The sequence below is a fragment of the Echinops telfairi genome, unplaced genomic scaffold, assembly GCF_000313985.2.
Source record: "Echinops telfairi isolate 266 unplaced genomic scaffold, ASM31398v2 ScPeMD7_6273;HRSCAF=7185, whole genome shotgun sequence".
NCBI classification, from domain to species: Eukaryota; Metazoa; Chordata; class Mammalia; order Afrosoricida; family Tenrecidae; genus Echinops; species Echinops telfairi.
Window position 1 is genome coordinate 2,307,816 of NW_022110173.1, and position 20,469 is coordinate 2,328,284.

Below are 20,469 nucleotides of genomic sequence, written 5' to 3' on the forward strand. Positions count from 1 at the left end.
AAAATACCAGGCTGTGTTTTCATGCCAGGTTATTTTTCACTTTTTCAAAGTCAGCTTAATTTATTAATAAAATGTACCAAACCAAAAATTAGCTAATTTGAAAAGGGAATTTAAGATCATATAATGGTTTCTATCTAGAGAATTTTTTTTCTTGGCTTCCTTTTTAGAGAAATCTTTAAAACTCACTATTTTGATTGCCCTTAAAATATATTTTCTACAGAATACTCCGTAAGTTTTGTGATTCGCACTGATTTTCACATTAGCCATATAATGTACACTCGTTGCTGCCAGGTTGAGAACCCTTGAATTCTGGAAATGAGTGTTAGTTTCTTCTTCTACAGGTTTCTCATATTTATCTCCAATTAATTGATTCTGTAGAGTGTAATTCATTTACATGGCAAATTTCTTTTACAGTGTGTTGTCTGGAGTGTTTATTTACACTGCTGGGCAGGCTACAAAGGCTGGGTTGGAGTTTCCAGGTGAGAAACAGCCCCATGACCGAACACGTACCAGGAGGGCTGCCCCTGCCTCCTCCTGCCTTAGCTGCCTGCCTTTTCTAGCGAGACATGAGCCAGGAGTTATGAAGAAAAGCCATGTCTGTTTCTCATTTCTAGAAGTTTTAATGTCTGCTAATGAAAGAACTTTTGGTACTGAGTTCTTTTTTGGAAAATTGTTGGATATGTGGCTAGTTGCAGAAAAATCAGCCTAAGGAGGAGAGGGGTAATACGCCAAGATTTCCTCATGAAGACCTATGTCCCTGGAGATGTGAAGGAAATGGTACTGCCATCTGCATGTTTCGGTGTTTTGTAGTCATTTCTTCTTCAGGAGTCGTCCCTGGAAAGCTCTGAGCTATGAAATGTCTGATTTGACTGTTACCATTTACCTTGACTTCCACTTGCTAGGCTTAAATGGTTGAAATGCACGTGTACAGTTCAGTCATTTTAACAACGTGGAAAAACGTGGAGAGACCAATAAGCTAGGCTGCATGATGTTTGCTCTTGGCCTGTTTGTCATAAGGGAGTGTAGTCAAGTACTACAACTTTCTAGGTCTGTGCCTGGCTTATGTGTTCCCAGCACAAGTGCATCAAGTACGTCTTTATGAACTAAAAATACACTCTCCTCAAGCCCACATGGACCAGAGGATTTGAGTTCATTCTATGACCCTCGTAAGAGAGCCCTGACATTTCTTTGTCTTCCGTGTTTCCATAAGCAACAGCAAGAGGCACTGTGAATATGTGACTAGCCGTTGACTTGGAGGCACCCATAAATCAATAAAGTGAGATTGATTAGAATTAATAGCTTTTTGTCTGGCTAAAACCTGTGTACGATGTTGGCTTATGAGGAGTTCTTTTGATACCTAGATCTGTGGTTTTGTTTGATTTAGCTGCTTTAAGCATTTTACTCTGGTAATGACTTGACACAGCATAAGCAATAGCTTGGTGATCATACATAGAACTTAAAGGCAAAAACTCTTAGGAGTTCAGCACACACATAGCCTTTACAGTGGTTATATTTTCAGTTTTTCTCTTCCAGAGCATAGTCCATTACCAGTCTTGGTTTAAAGCATATCATAACTTCTGCAGAAATAGCATTGACTGCAGTGTAGGTCTCCCAAGTCGAGGAAATGACCTAAGCACTATTGTGTCCCATGATCACTCCTAACTCATGCTCTTTATTGGGTTATGTGAAGAGGAAGTTGAAGGAGCCCTAGTGGACCTGTTGGTTAGGCATTGGGCTTCCAAAGCAAGGTTGGTGGTTTGAATCTACCAGTCACCACTCGGTAGGAAAACAGTGAAGCTGTCTGCTCCTGTAAAGATGTATTGTCTTGGAAACCCTGCTCTGTCCCAAAAGGGTCTCTATGAGTTAAAATAGACTCATTGGCGGTAGAGTTGGTTTAGACAGAACCAGGTTAACAGCCCTTTCCTGTCTTGTTTTGGCACCAGAAGGAGCTCTTGTTGGCTTAGGAGGTTTATGACTGGGAAAAGGACTGAGAAGAAAATTGAACACTGGAAATATTATTTTCTGGAGGGTGGAGGGGGGTGTAAATAAAGGAAGGCTAAAACAGAGGAGCATGAAAATGAGGATGGAGTTATTGCACTTAAGTTTATTCTTTAGTTCTGACACCATAATAATTCACCAGATGGGCTCAGGTTTAAATTTATTATTTATTATTAAAAGGAACAGGCCTGGGGCAAATGCAGGCTCTCATTGAGAAACAGTGGTGGGTTGAGACCTGTTGTAGTTTTTAAAGTGGTTCCAGGGCTGTCCAGGTGTCCTGATTTAAAGGCTGCTTCTTGAGTCAGGAAATTGTATCTTGTTCTGAGGTTTATTGTAATAAAGTACACAGTCCTAGGGGATGGTACTGATGGCTCCATGAATCACTTTGCAGGCTGGCTGTACTGACCCAAGCCCCATGATTTATGTATGCCATCACACAGGAGGAATGGCAAATATGTAAGCCACACATGGTCTCTGGGATGGGCCTTTGACTGGGAACCTGTCGTAAATCCATATGGTGAGATAGGGCAGGGCCAGCAGCAGCTCCTCGTGTGTCGTGTCCAAGAGATCTCTTCCTATTTTGTAGGGTTGTGCCCTTCAGCAACTTCCTTGAAATGATGTGTCCTGGGCCTTTTTGTGTGCTATGGTTTAGTTCATCTGGCCTCTGATTCATTGCTTACAAATCTTTACAACAACAAAAAAGCCTCAATAAATAAATAAAACTTAGGACCAATGTTTTCTCTGGGATTTGCTTCTACAGACTAGAATAGACTTGGATTTTTAGACAGTTGACTGTTGTGCTTTCAAGCAATTTTGTTTTAATTTTTAAGAATTTATTCATTGAACCACTAAGTTATCGGTTATCCTCCTAAGAAACATTTTGCAATAAGATTAGAATTCTACCCAGTTGTGAAACTTCAGTTGATTCCTCAGAATTAATGAAGAGATTCTGTTGGAATTGCATTTAGAATTTATATGGTGTAGCCAAATGTTGAGCCAAAATGCACCGTAGTATAAATTGTTTCATTTTTAACATATTATTTATTTATTTTAACTTTTACATTTGAAATGATTATAGATTCGCATGCAGTTGCAAGAAACAATACAGTGGTGTACAGCTTACTAAACCAAGATGTAGTGACTTGTACAGTCATAGGACCAGGATATTGACACCGACCCAGTCAAGATACAGAACACTTCTTTCAGCACAGAATCCCTCATGTTGCCCATTTATAGCCACATCCCCTCCCTCCCACCTTCAATCCATAAGCCTCAAAATCATTCATTGGTTCTCTATTTGTATAATTGTATTATTTCATGACTGTTACTTGAATGAAGTAATACCAAATGTTGCCTCTTGTTTTGGCTTTTTTCTCTCAGCATCATTATCTAGAAATCTGTCTAGATTCTTAGAAAAAGGAAAGACAGTGTGTGTCTTTTCATTGCTGATAGTGTCCCAGGGTGTGGGTATGCTACAATAAGCTTAGCCATTGACTCATTGAAACATAATTGCCTTGTTTCCACTTTGCCTATTACGGATAAAAATGCTACAGGTTTCTGTATGAACTTAAGTTTTTTTGTTTGTTCCCCGCCCCTCCTTCCCCCCACCCACCTCCCCGATAAATGTCCTCTTATGCAATTACTGGGTCATATGGTAACTGCTTGTTTAATATTTTAAAGAAACTGCCAAACTTTTTCAGAGTGTCCCATTTTTACATTTTCAGCAGTAATATATGTATGACGCCATTTCTCCCCACGGCTGCCATATTTGCTGCTGTCACTAGTTTTTATTTTAGCTGTTTTGATAGGTCAGTAGTGATATCTTATTGAGGCTTTAATTTACATGTCTCTGCTGGCTGATGATATTAAGCATAGTGTAACATGCTTCTTTGACGTCTGTATATCTTTTTCCATGAAATGCCTCTTTGTATCTTCTGCCCATTTTCTAGTTAGATTCTCTACTTCTTTTATGATTAAATTTTGAGAGCTATATTCTAGATACTAGTACTTTTGCATGGTTTGCAAATATTTTCTTCCAATCTGTACCTTTATCTTCATTCTCTACACAGGCTCTATTAAGTGTGGCTGTAGTTATTTGAAAATTTTAAGCCACATGTTGTATTTCTTTAAATAACTACATATTTCACATACTTTATACATGTTATAAAGTGAGCCTGGCCCCTGAGGGAGGACAGCATGCTTGGTAAAGTGGAGGGGCAGTGAAAGGGGAGAAGACCCTCAACAAGACCCTTTGGGGGGATCAAATGACCCTTTCACAGGGGTTGCCTGATTCATAACAGTAGCAAATTTACAGTGATGAAGTAGCAATGAAAATAATTTTATAGTTGGGGGGGCACCACAACATGAGGAACTGTATTGAAGGGCCGCGTCATTAGAAAGGTTGGGAACCGGTGCTCTAGAAGACGGTCAGGATTGAGCCCAGCTTGTTTTTTTCAGGGCTCAGGGTGCCCATTGTCACAAAGAAGGCAGTTAATATTGAACCGAGTCAGCAAGGGCAAGAAGGGTTAAAAAATTGTCCATTTAAGTGGAAAAGATTAAAAAGGCACTGGGAAAGGAAAAGACACCATATATTTTGGGAGCATGAGAATTTTCCAAATGTCTGGAGCATCAGGCCGGAAATTTTAGCTTGATGCCAAACTGAAAATTATTTGAATGCCATCATGGGTAGTGGGTGAACATATATGTTATCTTGTGAACTTGTACAATGTTCACCAAAGAGTCAAAGAATGGTGCATTTTTGTTGCTGGAATATACATATAATTTATTATCTTAATCTTTAAAATGCCAAATTGAGATCTTTCAGTGGATCCCCAAATAAGTTCTTAAATGTCATGCCTTCGGTCTTAGGCTCTTAAAGTATATGCCCTCAAGTATGCTCATGTACACACAATGATCACAGAACTTTGAGATGGTGAAAATTTAGTACTTTACAAGTAATTATTACTGATTCCAAGGCTCTAACAATTGGAACATATTCTGTTCATTTTGTCACTTGCTATTTCTTTCAAAGGACATGGAAGTAGAACTTATTTTCATGCTTTCCTTTAAAGCTAATCTGTATGTACACTAGAATTAAGTTTTAATTCCCCATTTTCTTTTTAAAGTGTAATCTGAGGAGCCACTTAAGCATCTGTATTCAATCTAGTCTGTTAGTTTTCATTGTGATAAAATAATAGAGCATGGAAGCATCAAGTCATTTTACCAATGGTATTTGGGGGCAAATAATTAACTCTCTAACTTAAGAGACATTGTTATGTTTTAATCCCTGTGGCAGTTCTTAAAGTCAGCCTAATCATGGAAGAGCCATTGAAGACCCACATTTGTTATTTGTACTCCTAGGACTAATTTCTTAAGACATCGTTATTCAAAATAATCAAAACATAAGGTTCAACATCTATCCACTTTTGATCTGAGAATTTAAGAATAGAATTTAGACATGATGCAATTTAAAAGTCGCCTTAAATAAAAGATCTAGACACATTTTCATATCTTAAATAATTGTACTATTGAATTGTATGATATGTAAATTATGTGCCAATAAAACTGTTAAAAAATAAAAATAAAATTGGCAAGAATGTTTTTTAAAAGTTTATATAGGTTTATGACACTGTTATTCAGTGTACTTGGACTTAGGAAAGAGCTAACTAAGCCATAGCACCTTGGCCACATTTTTGACAAATGGCTGTTTAGTGTGGAGTCAGAATAGCATTTTCAAATATTTAAAGACAGTCATTTGGAATAGTGATTAAATTTCTCTTATGTGGCCTGAAGGGGTAGAAGTAAGGAGTTTATAGAGAGCTAGTTTTCAGGGCCAATTTTATAGAGCAGTAATGTCTAAGAGTCAGGTTCTCAGAGCTGCTCTGGGACAGCAGGAGCTCCATGCCATTAACTGTGGTCAGGCTTAGGTTGGAGGGACGTTTGACAGCGGTGTAATAGAACAGAATCAAGCAGTGATTTTGGTGGGTGAATTTGATGAGCCGTAAGGTCTCTTACTGTATTGAGAGTCTTTGATGCTGTGTGATCTAAAAGACTAATGTGTGACCTCTTTCCACTTCTTCCTTGCCCTTTACTCCTCATCCCTTTTCAGTAAAGCCCCTCGTCTTTGAAACTACTTTCCAAAGAAATTAATAACCTTCTAAAGAAAAGTCCAATAGAAATGGTGCATTCTTTGGACTCTCTGTGTCTACTTTGAAGTGTTTGATCACTTACCATATGACCTTGAGTATAAACCAACCCGAATATCAGACGAGGCATCTAATTTTACCACAAAAACTGCATTAGAAATGTGCTGGAAAACTCGGCTTATACACGAGTAATACAATATTTCTTGAAGCTTCCTCTTTCTTCAGCTTCGAAAATATCACTTTGTCCTTGGTTTCTCTTGCCTCTAAGAATCCCCACCCCAGATTCTTCACTCTTCTTTCACCAACATTGCATGCCCTTCCTCTGTTCTTAATGTTTTCATGTGTGCCTGTGATTTCAAATGTGTTCCACCTTCATCTGTAACTCAGGTCCTGGCTCTAGGACCATCCATCCAGCTGTCTCTTTCGGATGCTCTGTAGACATCCTCATTTCACAGAGCTATTGTAAGGGTTAAATTACTAAACCCATGTTGAGGGCCTCACAGAGTAGCCGGCACTATAGTCACCCTGTAGGCAATATTAATCGTGGTGAATTTTCACCCAGTGTACTTAAACTCTTATCCAGTCTTCTTCCTTACAGTAGTAGTATCTCACAAGATGATAATTGCTGTCTCACTTAGAAAAAAAAAAAAAACCTTCGAATTCCACGCTCATGTAACAGAGTTGGCAGTTTTCACTAGAGATCAGCAAATATGTGGGGTTTATGAGCTAGTCCATCTGTTAAACTACTCAGTTATCCTCCTGTGGCTCCAAAGTAGCTGTAGATAGTATGTGAACAATTGAGCATGTCTGTGCTCTGGTGAGATGCTATTTATGATGTACACTAAAAATTGAGTTTCATATGATTGTCACAAGCTAGTCTTACTCTTTATTTTTCAGTCACTTAGCTCATGGGCTACACCTATGCTCTTATCAAGCTGAACTTGGCCTGAAGGATGATCATTTGCCAACCCTAAAGGATATTAGTTTACAATATAGCCACCTAATTAAAGATGGAAGGCCCTAATGGAAGATGAGGTTTTGTGCTGCTAACCTAGGTTGATGGTTTAAAACCACCAGCCACTGCATAGGAGTAATGTGAGGCTGTCTGTTCCTATAAAGATTTCTAGTCTATAAAGATTTTTCTAGTCTTTGGAAAACCTACCTATAGGGTGGCTGTAACTCAGAATCAACTCCATGGCAGTGCACTCGGTTCTTTTTTATATATTTAATATTTCATCATTATATTCTATTATAATATATATGCTATATTAATAATATTATCCCTAAATATCAATCAGAATAGACTGTTGACAGTGGGTTTTGAGTTTAATTAAAGATATGTAACATATACCATAAAAAAATTCACACTCTTTGGCCCAGGACTGCTTACCTTATTTGTCCTTAGAAATCTTTCTCATATAAGACATTTCTTAATATCTTTTACAATATTTCAATGAAATATGCTGTTTTGAAATGTTGGCTAGCTGTGGGTGCTAAAGGTAGAGCTTTGAGCTGTATACCACACTACAAGTTAAAAACTTGCATGAGAGAGTGTCTCTTGATTTCTTTCTTTCATCGGGTGAGCCAGCTGGTTAAAGACCGAAGGAAACTTTGGAAAAGACAGTTTAGATTTTTTTTCTTTTAATTATACCTAGAGAGAAGACATCAATTAGGCACTTCAATTGAATCAAAGATTGACTTGAGTTAAAGATGGACCTGATGCCACTCCGACTGTCAGTTATGGTCTCATAGAATAGAGGTCGTCTAAGATAAATTAAATACTCTAGTAAGTAGAGAAAAAGATGCAGAAGCCATAAGGAGGAATATAAGCAATCCTAGATAATGGTTTCAACAACTTAAAATCACGCCTACTCTTTTAAAAAACACTAATCAGCTGCTATAACCATACTTGCGGAAAGCTAAGAGAACTTGAAGCACTTACTGATGAAGGTCAAAGACCACAGCCTTCAGCGTGGATCACCACTCGATGTAAGGAAAACAAAAGCCTTCAGAATGGAGGGGTTGCTAACCTCAAGGTCAGTAGTTTGGAGGAAAAGGTAGGGCTTTCTGCTCCCACAAAGATTTACAGTGTTGGGGACCCAAGGGGCACTTCTGCTCTGTCCTACAAGTCGCTGTGCATGTAATCAACTTGATGGCAGTGAGCTTGGAGTTTTAGGACAAAATCTCAACAACCCTTATATCTTCAGTCCTCTCTCAGCAGACCTAGCCATTCATATAAGCCTTTGACCCAGCTTTCATAGGCTTCATAGGCAGCTTGAAGACTCTCTTAAATAATTAGACACTGCAACAGTGTCTACTGTACCCGCTCCCACCCCCACAGGCAGCATATGACAAGTCCAAAGATTAGATGTTCTCTATGTTGGCTATTTTGCGAAATCAGGACACTAACTCTTGCTTGTGCTAGAAGGTGGAGGAATGAGTGCCATGATACCACTGGCATTCTTCTAGCAAATGTCAGAGCAAACAGACTTGGAATGCGGTTAGAGAAAAGGCAAGCTAGCCAGTTCTGTACATGGTGTAGACAGCTGGTAAGGACACATTATCCATCTAGGACTGGAAAAGGTTAAGTAAACAGTGAGACAGTGACAAAGTACAGGGACTAATTGCTTAAACCATTCAATAATTTTTAAAACAGACATTTAAGTGATAGTATTCTGGAATTTGAATTCTGAACAATGATCTAAGACTTTCTTTTTCTTTGGAAACAGAGACTTCCTAAGGAGGGAGGATAAGGTAAATGATATAGCCCAAAATTATGAATGTTTAACCACAGGTGGGGTTTGTTTATTTATTTGTTTAAGAAATTATATGTCTTCATGTGGAACATTTGTACTCTGAAATTTCTGTTCTGGTTACATTACCAAACGACAAAAGGAACATACTCTGGTGTAATAGTACGGCAAAATGAAGGAAAAAGCCAGTCTCAGTATAAATCCTTCTATATCCTTGCCTCACCTGTTGCCATGATTAGGTTCTAGAGAGTGGGCTATTATGTGAAAATGGAGGATAACCACATCAGATCACAAGATGGAGGATGTAATGATACTATTACATAGCTGTCAGACCATTGAGAATGGTGATCCAGCCAAGTTGACCTAGAAGCTTAACCATTACAGCTAGCATTATTCTTGCTCACACCTGGGCATTCATTGCTGCCAAACATATTTCATTAAGGCAAAAAAGAGTTGGGGAGCATTTTTCACTATTGTCATAAATGCAAAATATTGGATAACAAGATAATTGATAAATGAGGAAAGTGGGGTATACATAGCATCTATTGCTCTGGGTCCATCACTTAGCTTCATCTCTTGAGGCTCATGCTGCGTTGTTGTTTTGTGGGGAGGCTGCTCCCAGATCGCCAACATAGATCAGTGCGATTAAGATAGATTGTACAGGATTTGATTAAGTTCTCCAAACCACTCCCTTGAGTTGCCAGGGTCTTGCTGTAAAGGAGAAACCATATCCCCAGTAATCCACATTCAGAAGGTAAAGGCCACTCACTCTTCTGTTTTGTTTTATGTATGTTTGAGGACTGTTTGCACACCAAATCTGAAACAATGTAATAGCCTATACAACTTTTTAAGGATTCTTTGTGTGTGTGTGTGTGTGTGTGTGTTAGGAGCAATTTTATTTGAAAATAGATTTTTGTTTTTTTTGTTTCTCGTTCTATTTTTTTAATCATTTAATTAGGGGTTCATACAACTCTTATCACAATCCATACTTACATCAATTGTGTTAAGTACATTTGTACATTCATTGCCCTCGTCAACTGTCAGTCTTTCAATTAGCAGCCAGGCAATTTCATGGTTTTTGCCATCTAAACACACCGTTCACCTACTTCCTTTTTTTTTTTTTTAATAATTAATTAATTTATTTTTTTAGACATTTTATTAGGGGCTCATACAACTGTTATCGCAATCCATACACACATCAATTGTGTAAAGCGCATTTGTACATCATTCTCAAAACATTTTCTCTCCACTTAAACCCCCGACATTAAGTCCTCATTTTTCCCCTCCCTCTCTGCTCCCCCCTCCCTCATGAGCCCTTGATAGTTTATAAATTGGTATTTTTCATATCTTGCCCTGTCCGACGTCTCCCTTCACCCACTTTTCGGTTGTCTGTCCCCCAGGGAGGAGGTCACATATAGTTCCTTGTAATCGGTTCCCTCTTTCCTACCCATTCTCCCTTTACCCTCCCTGTTTCGCCACTCACACCACTGGTCCTGAAGGGCTCATCCGCCCTGGATTCTCTGTATTTTCAGTTCCTATCTGTACCAGTGTACATCCTCTGGTCTAGCCAGACTTGCAAGGTCGAATTCGAGTCATGGTAGTGGGAGTGGGGAGGAAACGTTTAGGAATTAGAGGAAAGTTGTATTTCTCATCGTTGTTACATCGCACCCTGACTGGCTCATCTCCTCCCCGAGACCCCTCTGCAAGGTGATAAGCACTGACCAGCCTATGCAACCACGAGGTGTCAAAAGGATCAGGTATAAGGCATCATCAGAACAAAAAATCTTACCATAGTGAATGATGGGGGGAGTGCGGAGTGGAGATCCAAAGCCCATTAGAAGACTTCTTTTATTGTCACATAATTCATATATCACAATTTCAATAGTTTAATCATACTAAAAAGAGCTGTGCAATCATTACCACAATCAATTTTGGAACATTTTCTTCTTCTTCTTTTTCGTGCTCGTTGTTAGCTCCCCATATCTCCCCACCCACCTCAGCCAGTCTCTACATATTTACCTATCCTGGATTTCGTATACGAAAAGCATACAAAATAAGAACAAAAAGAAGAAGAAAGGCCCAACTACAATGACAAAATAAAGGAAAAGCCTCAGTCAAAAAGAAAGAAAATCTAAAAACTGGAACAAAAAAAAGTAAATAAATAACGAACAGATTTAATACTATGTTTATGGGATGCATCATTCTGATGCATTTTGATTTCCTGAATAAAAATGACACAAACCATTTACATTAACTTCCTACCATTGACGCTGACTTTTTATCCAAATTTATTTTCTTCTAATCTCGAAATTCTCGCTGTGGTATACCTGTCTCTATACATGTGTCAATTTGCCTCAAACGTAAACTGAGTATTAATTCCAGTAAATCTATTTCATTCATGAAAGCATAGCTTCAGTTATATCAACACTCAAAAAGTTTTTAGAAAGTAAACATCAAACGTAAAGACAAGTAGTACAGTGGACTTTGACCCAAGCAGCCCTTACAATACATCGAACCCAATATCTCAAGTACTATTAAATGCTATAAATTTTATATAAATATATCATATGACATAGTTTCATTTATGTTTATAGTATATAATTAAGTTCTTTTTAAATAAATCTTCTGTAAAGAAAGTGCACGATTTTATTCACATGTCAATTGGGTGTGTGACCATAGAGGGTGGTAAAATGTCACAAAGTAAGCATTATGTTTCTATCTCTTTTATATAAAAGTTCAAGCTGGCACAGTAATTTGCTCTCTCGGGTTGGCATCTCTCAGGTCAGGAGGTTGGCATCGTTCCTTGGTATTGCTTCACATCACTGCAGTGCTGCGGACAGCTCACCACCACAATGCATCCCAGCCCGCAGGCAGGGAAAAAAAGGAGGGCATCACTGCATGAAGAATAACCTATGTGGGTCAACTCTGATTCAAATGGAGAAGCATAGGATATATCCAAATCAAGAAAAGGGACAGTCATACTCAATACAGCATCCAATAGGCAAAACTCCATTGTCTTGTTCTCTGTGAAAGTAGTAAGTCATTTTGTAAAGAAAATAAGAATGTTACAACTTAGCACCCAGCTGAGCCTCAAAGGAGTCACCAAGGCAGTTTTACCTCTGTTCCCTAGGTGTTGCCCTTGCGGAAGCACATTTGGAATCCTTTCTTAAGAGTTGCTTTCAGAGCCAGCTTACAATAAGTCCTTGAAAATATAAATGTATACTTAACGCAGGGGGTAAAAAACTATCACCCGAGTTATTGTCTGTGCTCCAGACTTGATGTCAAACATAAAATTCAATCTAATAAAAATACTTGTCATAATTCCAAATGCTTAAGTAATATAATAAACTTTGAAGCCAGTTTCAGTGAGAAATTTGTCAGCATTATTAGAATAAATATGTAATTTCCTGAACTGAATTCTTTGAAGAACTTAGTTCTCATTTGGAACTGTAAATATACATGGATTTGCTTGTTTCTTTACATTAAAATAAACTTTTAAGAAGGAGGCAACTGGATAGTTTTCATTAAGATAATTTTTGAGGGCATATATAAGATAAATATCTTCACTTTTTTAAAATCATTTTATTGGGGGCTCATACAACTCTTATCACAATCCATACATAGATCAGTTGTATAAAGCACATTTATATATTCATTACCCTCATCATTCTCAAAACATTTGCTCTCCACCTAAGCCCCCAGCATTAGCTCCTCATTTTTCCCCCTCCCCACTCCCCCATCCCTCATGAACCCTTAATAATTTATAAATTATTATTTTGTCATATCTTACACTGTCCAGGTCTCCCTTCGCCCACTTTTCTGTTGTCCATCCCCTAGGGAGGAGGTTACATGTAGATCCCTGTAATCGGTTCCCCCTTTCCATCCCACCCTTCCTCCACCCTCCCTGTATCGCCACTCTCACCACTGGTCCTGAAGGGATCGTCCATCCTGGATACCCTGTGTTTCCAGTTCCTATCTGTACCAGTGTACATCCTCTGGTCTAGCCAGATTTGTAAGGTAGAATTGGGATGATGATAGTAGGGGGGGAGGAAGCATTTAAGAACTAGAGAAAAGTTGTATGTTACTTCATTGCTACAATTCACCCTGACTGACTCGTGTCCTACCCATGACCCTTCCGTAAGGGGATGTCCAATTGCCTATAGATGGGCTTTGCGTCCCCACCCCGCACTTCCCCTCATTCACAATGATATGATTTTTTTGTTCTTTGATGCCTGATAACATCCCTTTGGCACCTCATGATCACGCAGGCTGGTGTGCTTCTTCCATGTGGACTTTGTTGCTTCTGAGCTAGATTGCTGCTTGTTTACCTTCAAGTCTTTAAGACCCTAGATGCTATATCTTTTGATAGCTGGGTTCCATCAGCTTTCTTCAACACATTTGCTTATGCACCCGTTTTGTCTTCAGGGATTGTGTTGGGGAGGTGAGCATCATGGAATGCCAGTTTAATAGAACAAAGTAATCTTTCATTGAGGGAGTACTTAAGGGAGGTCTAATGTCCATCTGCTACCTTAATACTAAACTTGTAAATATATGCACATAAATCTATTTCTGCATATGCATATATAAATACATTTACATATGTACATGCTTTTATTTAGACCTCTATAAATGCCCTGTACTTCACATCTTAGTGAGATTAATCTTTCAGAAACACCAAAGAAGCTCTGTAATCAAATATATTTTCTTGGAGCAAGCTGGTTTAATCATAGGAGTTAGTTTATTTGATACTTTTCATTCTTATGTGGACAGAGTAACTCAGCATTTACATCAGTCTTAATAAAGTCGTTCATTTGGTTGTCAATACATAGAAATTTGAATCTGTTAAACCTCACCTTTGTTAACAGAAAATTTAGCTAAAAGTTTTCATTTACTGTTCAGACATAAGGAATTTGGGAACATTTTGGCAAAGGAATATTGTCAATAGAAATTAAAAAGGGCCTCAAGTTTGTTGTGTGTTATCTAACATTAAAAAGTATGTAGAAATCCCCATTGTAATTATTTAATTATATATGTTGTTTTGCTTCTGACGTAGCTTCTGTAATGGGCTGTGAAGTTTGAAGAGGCCATTGTTTTCAGTGTGTCCGTTGTACTTAGCCCAAGACCTGGCACAAAGGAGGCACTGATCAAATTTTTAATTTTGGTAACTTTTCCTTTGTTTTGTTTGTGGCAGTAGAATTTTTTTTTCTTTTTCTCCCTTAAGAAAGTTTATGTAGAAAGAAATCCACACACTAATCTCTATACAGGTTATTTTCTGGCCTTCTAGATCAAGGTATAATTTTCTGTGAGGATCAGTTTGAATGCATTGCGTATGGCACGGCTGTTTTCATTTTTTGAAATATAATACCCAGGTAAACATTTTTCATATGTGTAATCAGTGACATTAACTACATTATCATGCAGTGCAGCCATCCAGAATGTTTTGATTTTTTTCTCCATCTTTTTTAATAGAAACTCAGTCCCCCTTAACAGAAACTCTCATTCTACCACCACCACCACCACCCCACTAATAATTTGCGCTCTGAACATTTATCTGTTCTTGATATTTCATATACATGGACTCATTCAATATTTTCCTTCTGTAACTAACTTATTTCAGTCAGCAATAATGTTCCCAAATAGGCTCTTGTTCCAAGACATCTTGGGTCATAAGAACAGTTCATGCTCTGGACTTAAATCCAGTTCAGCAATGGAGAAATCCCTGGGGCATTACCTCTCTTTCTCACTGCCATCGAGTCGATGCCAGCTCATAGTGACTGTCTAGGAGAGGGTACAACTGCCCCATGTGAGTTTCTGAGACTGTAACTGTCTATGAAAGAAGAAAGCCTCTTCTTTCTCCCATGGAGTGTCTGGTGGTTTTGAACTGCAGACCTTGCAAAGCGCAGCCCAACTCCTAACCACTACGCCACCAGGGCTCCAGCACATTATTTAGCAAAGTCTATTAGATTACTTTTCAAGTGGTTGGCTTTTGTGAGTTGCTAATAATATTTTTGAGAGCTTTTAATTTTGTTGTAAGGCTCTGTCCAGTTTTATACTGCTGTGGGGAGTCCAGGTGTCACTGTGGCTGCTAACAATAAGGTCTGCAGTTCAAACCCACCAACTGCTCCGAGGGAGAAAGATGATGCTGTCTGCCTCCCTGAAGATTGACAGCCTAGAAACCCTATGTCTTAGTGTTGCTTGACAACCTAAAAGAAATGCGATCCCTCCTCCCTGTGAAAGAATTATTGGTACATTAAATCTCAGTGTAGCTTTAGTCAGCAGATTCACATTCGGGAATCTTAAAAGATTTGATTTTTTGCAGAAGTGTCTACGTCCTTAGATACTCTACCATCCTTTCCGTCTATCATCTTATTCAATATCTTAATAGTGTCAGGAATTGATAGGGTTTGCAGTAGGCCTCTAACTACTTTTAATGTATTAACACTTAATGTAGAAAGTTTCACCTTAAAAAGAGCCACATAAAGAATAGGAACAGTGGCAATCCCAGAAAAGCCCAACATGCAGGATGTTTTGTTTGTTTTCTGTGAGAAAATTGTCATGCAAGCATTGAATAAAATTTGATTAGTATAAGGTCTACTTGGTTGCATGTCAAATAGGTCATGCTAAGATTAATCACAAATCTTATTTCTCTTATTATCTGTTTAGGTAAATGGGCTTTACTAACCTGGCTTTAGATATAGTAGACATCGAAGGACTTTATTGGCCCTTCAAATCAGGTTTTAGCTAATTGACTTTAACTTACTGAGTCTCTACTTAAGGCTAAGTGTTTGTATATGGAGGACACAGTGAAGTTGAGACAAGATTCCTGTTCTCAAGAGACTTACACCACTCTAGTTGAGTAGGCAAGAATTGAATGCATAAAAGTTGTTACTTTAAATAACCTCTCCTCACTCTGACTAGTGTCTCTCCCAAAGCAATGTAGTGTAGTCTTAAATAGTAGGCCAGTGTGTTGGATGTGGAAGGAGAGGTGATGCAGATGACATCGGAAGAGTGGGCAGTGTAGAATGGCGGTGGGATCAAAGAAGAGACCCTAATTGAAAGGATGATAGTGACCGTGGTTCCAGATATTCAGATACAAAGGAAGTGGACTCATTCAAAGCCATAGAAAGAATCAGTAAAACTCGAATATTGGCTATGTGGAGCAAAGAAGAATTCAGATCATTTAAATGTCAGCCTAGGGCCCCAGGAGTGGGGATGGCTCTAACATATCCAATGCTACTAGTCTCACTCTTGCTTTTCCTCCATCTCTTTCCTGGTGGTTTCAGGACTATTATGCATGGATGGTAAATGATTATGCCATCCTTCCATTTGAAAACACCCATTTAGTGGACAAAGCAAATGTCGGGAAGAAAGCTGATGGTGCCCGGCTATCAAAAGATATAGCGTTTGGGGTCTTAAAGGCTTTAAGATAAACAGGCGGTCATCTAGCTAAGAAACAACAAAGCCCACATGGAAGAAGCACACCAGCCTATCCGGACACGATGGCTGAAGACAAAGCAGGTACATAAGCAAATGGTGCCCAGCAGTCAAAAGATATAGAATCTGGGGTCCTATAGGCTGGAAGATAAACAAACAAGGGGCCATCTAACTGAGAAAAAAACAAAGCCCACATGGAAGAAGCACACTAGCTTGTGAGATCACTAGATGTCGAAGGGATCAGGTATCAGGCATCAAAGACCAAAAAAAAAAGTCACAGCATTGTGAATGAAGGGGAGTGCAGACTGGGGACCCACAGCCCACCTGTGGGAAATTGGACATCCCCTTGCAGAAGGGCCGCGGGGAGGAGATGAGCCAGTCAGGGTGCAGTGTAGCAATGATGTAACAGACAGTTTTCCTCTAGTTCTTGAAGGCTCCCCCCACCCCGCCTACTATCATTATCCCAATTCAAAACCTTACAAATCCAGCCGGACTGGAGGATGTACACTAGTACAGATAGGAACTGGAAACACACGGAATCTAGGACAGATGAACCTCTCAGGACCAGTGGTGAGAGTGGTTGATACTGGGAGGGTGGAGGGAAGGGGAGGGAAAAAGGGGGAACAGATTACAAGGATCTACATATAACCTCCTCCCTGGGGGATGAACAGCAGAGAAGTGGGTGAAGGGAGATGTTGAATGGTGTAAGATATGATAAACTAATAATAATTTATAAATTATCAAGAGTTCATGGAGGAGGGGGGACTGGGGAGGGAGGAGAAAAAAATGAGCTGATACCGAGGGCTCAAGTAGAAAGCAAGTGTTTTGAGAATGATGATGGCAAGATGGATGGATGGACTGTGATAAGAGTTGTATAAGCCCCCAATAAAATGATTTAAAAAACAAAACAAAACCAGAAAACACCCATTTAAAGGAAGAGAAAATAACAGCATCCCCTTATTCATACTACTTTTCCTGCCTTGGATTTCTATTAAGCACAGTTAAACTTACTAAGGATGCCTCCTTAGTTTGTTAACCCCATCATTCAAAGAGTGATTGTAAGACATTCTTTTGCTGTCTGAGGTGCTCACATTGTGGTGTTCTCAAGGGTGAAGGAATTATCAAAGGATTTTGAGCTTTTGCTTTGATATTTACTCCTGTGTCTGAAATTTGCCCAGAAGGGGGGAGGGAAGAAGGGGTGGTCTTTCTGTTTCCTGTAGCAGCAGAGGATTTTTAAAGAAACATCTTGATGTTATTAGCATTTGCAGGTCAAAGGGCAGGTTCAACTGGCCTCGTTGTTTAAAGCTTCAGGGATAGGGTGAATAGACCCGTTTAATGACTTCAAATTGAGTTTCGGCTGCTGCCTACTCATTATGCAACTAATACAGCATGTTAGCCCTGCAGCAGGGGGTTACTAATCACTTTGAAAGGTTCTGTGTCTGCATTTGGAGAAAAAAAAACCTGAGGAAAAGACATGAATAGAGCAAAGAGAGTAATTTGGCAGGAAGACCATTGCAGTTCTTATTTCGCTTTGGGCTTGTGGCACACATATATTACCTTTCACATCTGATGTGCTTGTATTACTCCTGGGGGCTTATGGGAAATGAAATCAGAATGTGCTTTACAAGTAAATATTCCTTTTCTGTGGATGGTCTTCAGTTAGTAAAGGCTCTTACAGTCAACTATTAATTCTCATTAAGGTTATTTTCTTTAAAATAGTAAAATTAGAATAGTTGTATTTACAACATCGGTGCATTGGCTTAGGTGAAAAAACTATTTTGGGCCATTTTTATTTTCTTCTTGATAGTTTCATGTCTCTTGGTTTTTCTCCAGTAAATGTATTTTATTTCTATCAGAAGATAACGCTCTAACCAAGGAGCAGTTTTATGAAGAGTAGGTGATTACTAAAATAAGATTCCATTTGCATGGCTTTTCTTTTTCCATTCTGAATTCCATTCTTTGAAAAACAAGCCATTCTTAACGAAATGTGTTGAGTTTAGACCCTGTAGGTAGTATTCTATAAGAGTTAACCACGCCAGTTCCACTGTCCATATGGGTTTTTTTCTACCATCCATATTAGGGAAACAACAAGTTATCTTACTCCCCCAAAATTAAGGTGGTTAATATTTATTAGCTTCCAAATTCTGGCCTATCCTCCACGTGGTTTTCTTTAAGTTATTCTTCCTATACTGTCTGTTTTTACCAGAATTATAAATAAGAGAACAATGCTACCTCTGTACCTTTTGAAAATAAAAGACGTCATTAAAGTTAATATGCTCATAAAAGGTCTTAGCATTACCCACAATTTGTATAATTGTATGTACCGTAGATTCTTCTTATTTGATATATACAATACAGCATTTTCCTCTGGATGATAACTTCTCCTTTTTAGATACTGCTAAGGGGCCTTTAAAAAGCCATGGGAAAACTGGAATGAAAAGATAATGGAATATTTTATGCATGTAGAGATCAGTTTGAAGGTATACTTTCCAAGTAGGAAGGATAGTAGTATGATAATCTGTTAGGTTCAGAGCCATAGGTATGGGAAAAGGAAGTTTGATTTGGGACAATTTATTGCACACTTCCAATAATAATAAAAAGTTAATGATATCATTAACATCATGAAACTTCACTTTGATTTGTTTAAAAAACAAAGATTTCAACTTACATGTCTTATTCACCAGGCATTATTCCTGTGGCTCAGTCTTCAATGCCACGTTGTTTATTTAAAATTGAGAGTCAAAAATTGTTACCTGGTCTATCACATTATAGTTGAGGAATTTGATGTGTTACTCCAGAGCTTAGCTTGTGCCCGATAGCGGACCAAGCATATTATTTATGAAAACAGTTTGGAATTCAGTCAAGATGTGTCACCGTGGAATATGTCTTACTATTTTGTTTTATGATGCATTCCTTAAACAGAGTAGCACGAAAACCTAGCGCCTTTGTGCTTGATGTTCAGCAAAGGTGGTGGTGACACTCCCTCTAGTTAGATCAAGTAATGTGTCTTTCTTTCCTCTTCTCTCTGCCTGCCACTAGGCGTTTGAGTCAGACTAATGGCACACAGAAATGCAACACCCCTATTGAGAAAGCACATTTCTCATTCCATCTTTGTCAGTCTTTGAGCTTCCCACAAGGGAACAGATGACAGCAATCAACAGGAAACTCTGCATAGTGAGACCATCTTGAACTCCTTCACCTTTAAGCTCATTTCACCACTTAACATATTTTTTTTTCAAGTGGTTCATGGATATATTTAGACTGTCGCTATCCCTTTGGTGTTGACTAGAGCCTCGTGTTGGAAACCGTCTGCCATGTCTTAGAATTACATGAGTGTGGAGACAGTGGGAAGTGATACTGAAGTGAATGAGAATCTCCTCTTTATTCTTTCCAACAGCAAAGACCAGTTAAACACGTCTTCATTTCCATGATATAAACTGGTGTGCCTTTTCCATTTGTTAGTTTTGCTTGCTCAGAGTTCAGGATCCGGAACCACCCAGAGTAAAGCCTGGGCCTGGGAGAAGATCGCCTTCCAGCATGTGGCTAAACTAGAACTCTTCCACATGAGTGCCATTGAAGCATCATTATCTTCACGAAAGATAGAAACAAGGTTAAACTTGGATAGTGCATTCTAGTGCATTGTCAGGTTCAGCATTTCCTCAGGTCAAAAGCTCAGGCCACTTAGACGGTTCCTGCAAATCAAGTCTCATCTGACAGATGGCCTGCATAAAAGATGAGCTCCTACAGAATACGTTTTGTACTGTGAGACTAATTGTTCACCAACTTCATTCTGATGATTTTGTAAAATTGTCATGTCCACTGCCCTCCTAAATCTCACCTTCCCCCCACCCCCACCCCCTTTTTTGGTAACCCCCTGGCCATGAACCATAAAGCAGTTAGCTAAACCACAAGAAATATATAAAGTTTAAATTACTGTTTCAAAGTGTGTCGCTCACTGCCAAAGAAAGCCACAACTGGAAACTTACTTGATTGATGAGATTAAAAACAATTTTCAAGTTCTGAATGCCCCTGGAACAGATGGCCGTGTTTCTGAATCCTGCTTATTGACGTTTACAATCTGTTATACACTTTATACATGAAAATGTTTTCCATTTCAGTATGACTGCTTTGCCTCGAAG

The 20,469-nt window shown here is 38.8% G+C and overlaps 1 protein-coding gene across 9 annotated transcripts in view; it reads left to right on the plus strand.

The window, feature by feature from the left end:
- ERC1 (ELKS/RAB6-interacting/CAST family member 1) overlaps positions 1–20,469 on the plus strand; it is a 482,416-nt gene that overhangs the window by 337,501 nt on the left and 124,446 nt on the right. The gene's annotated exons all lie outside the window — the stretch shown is intronic.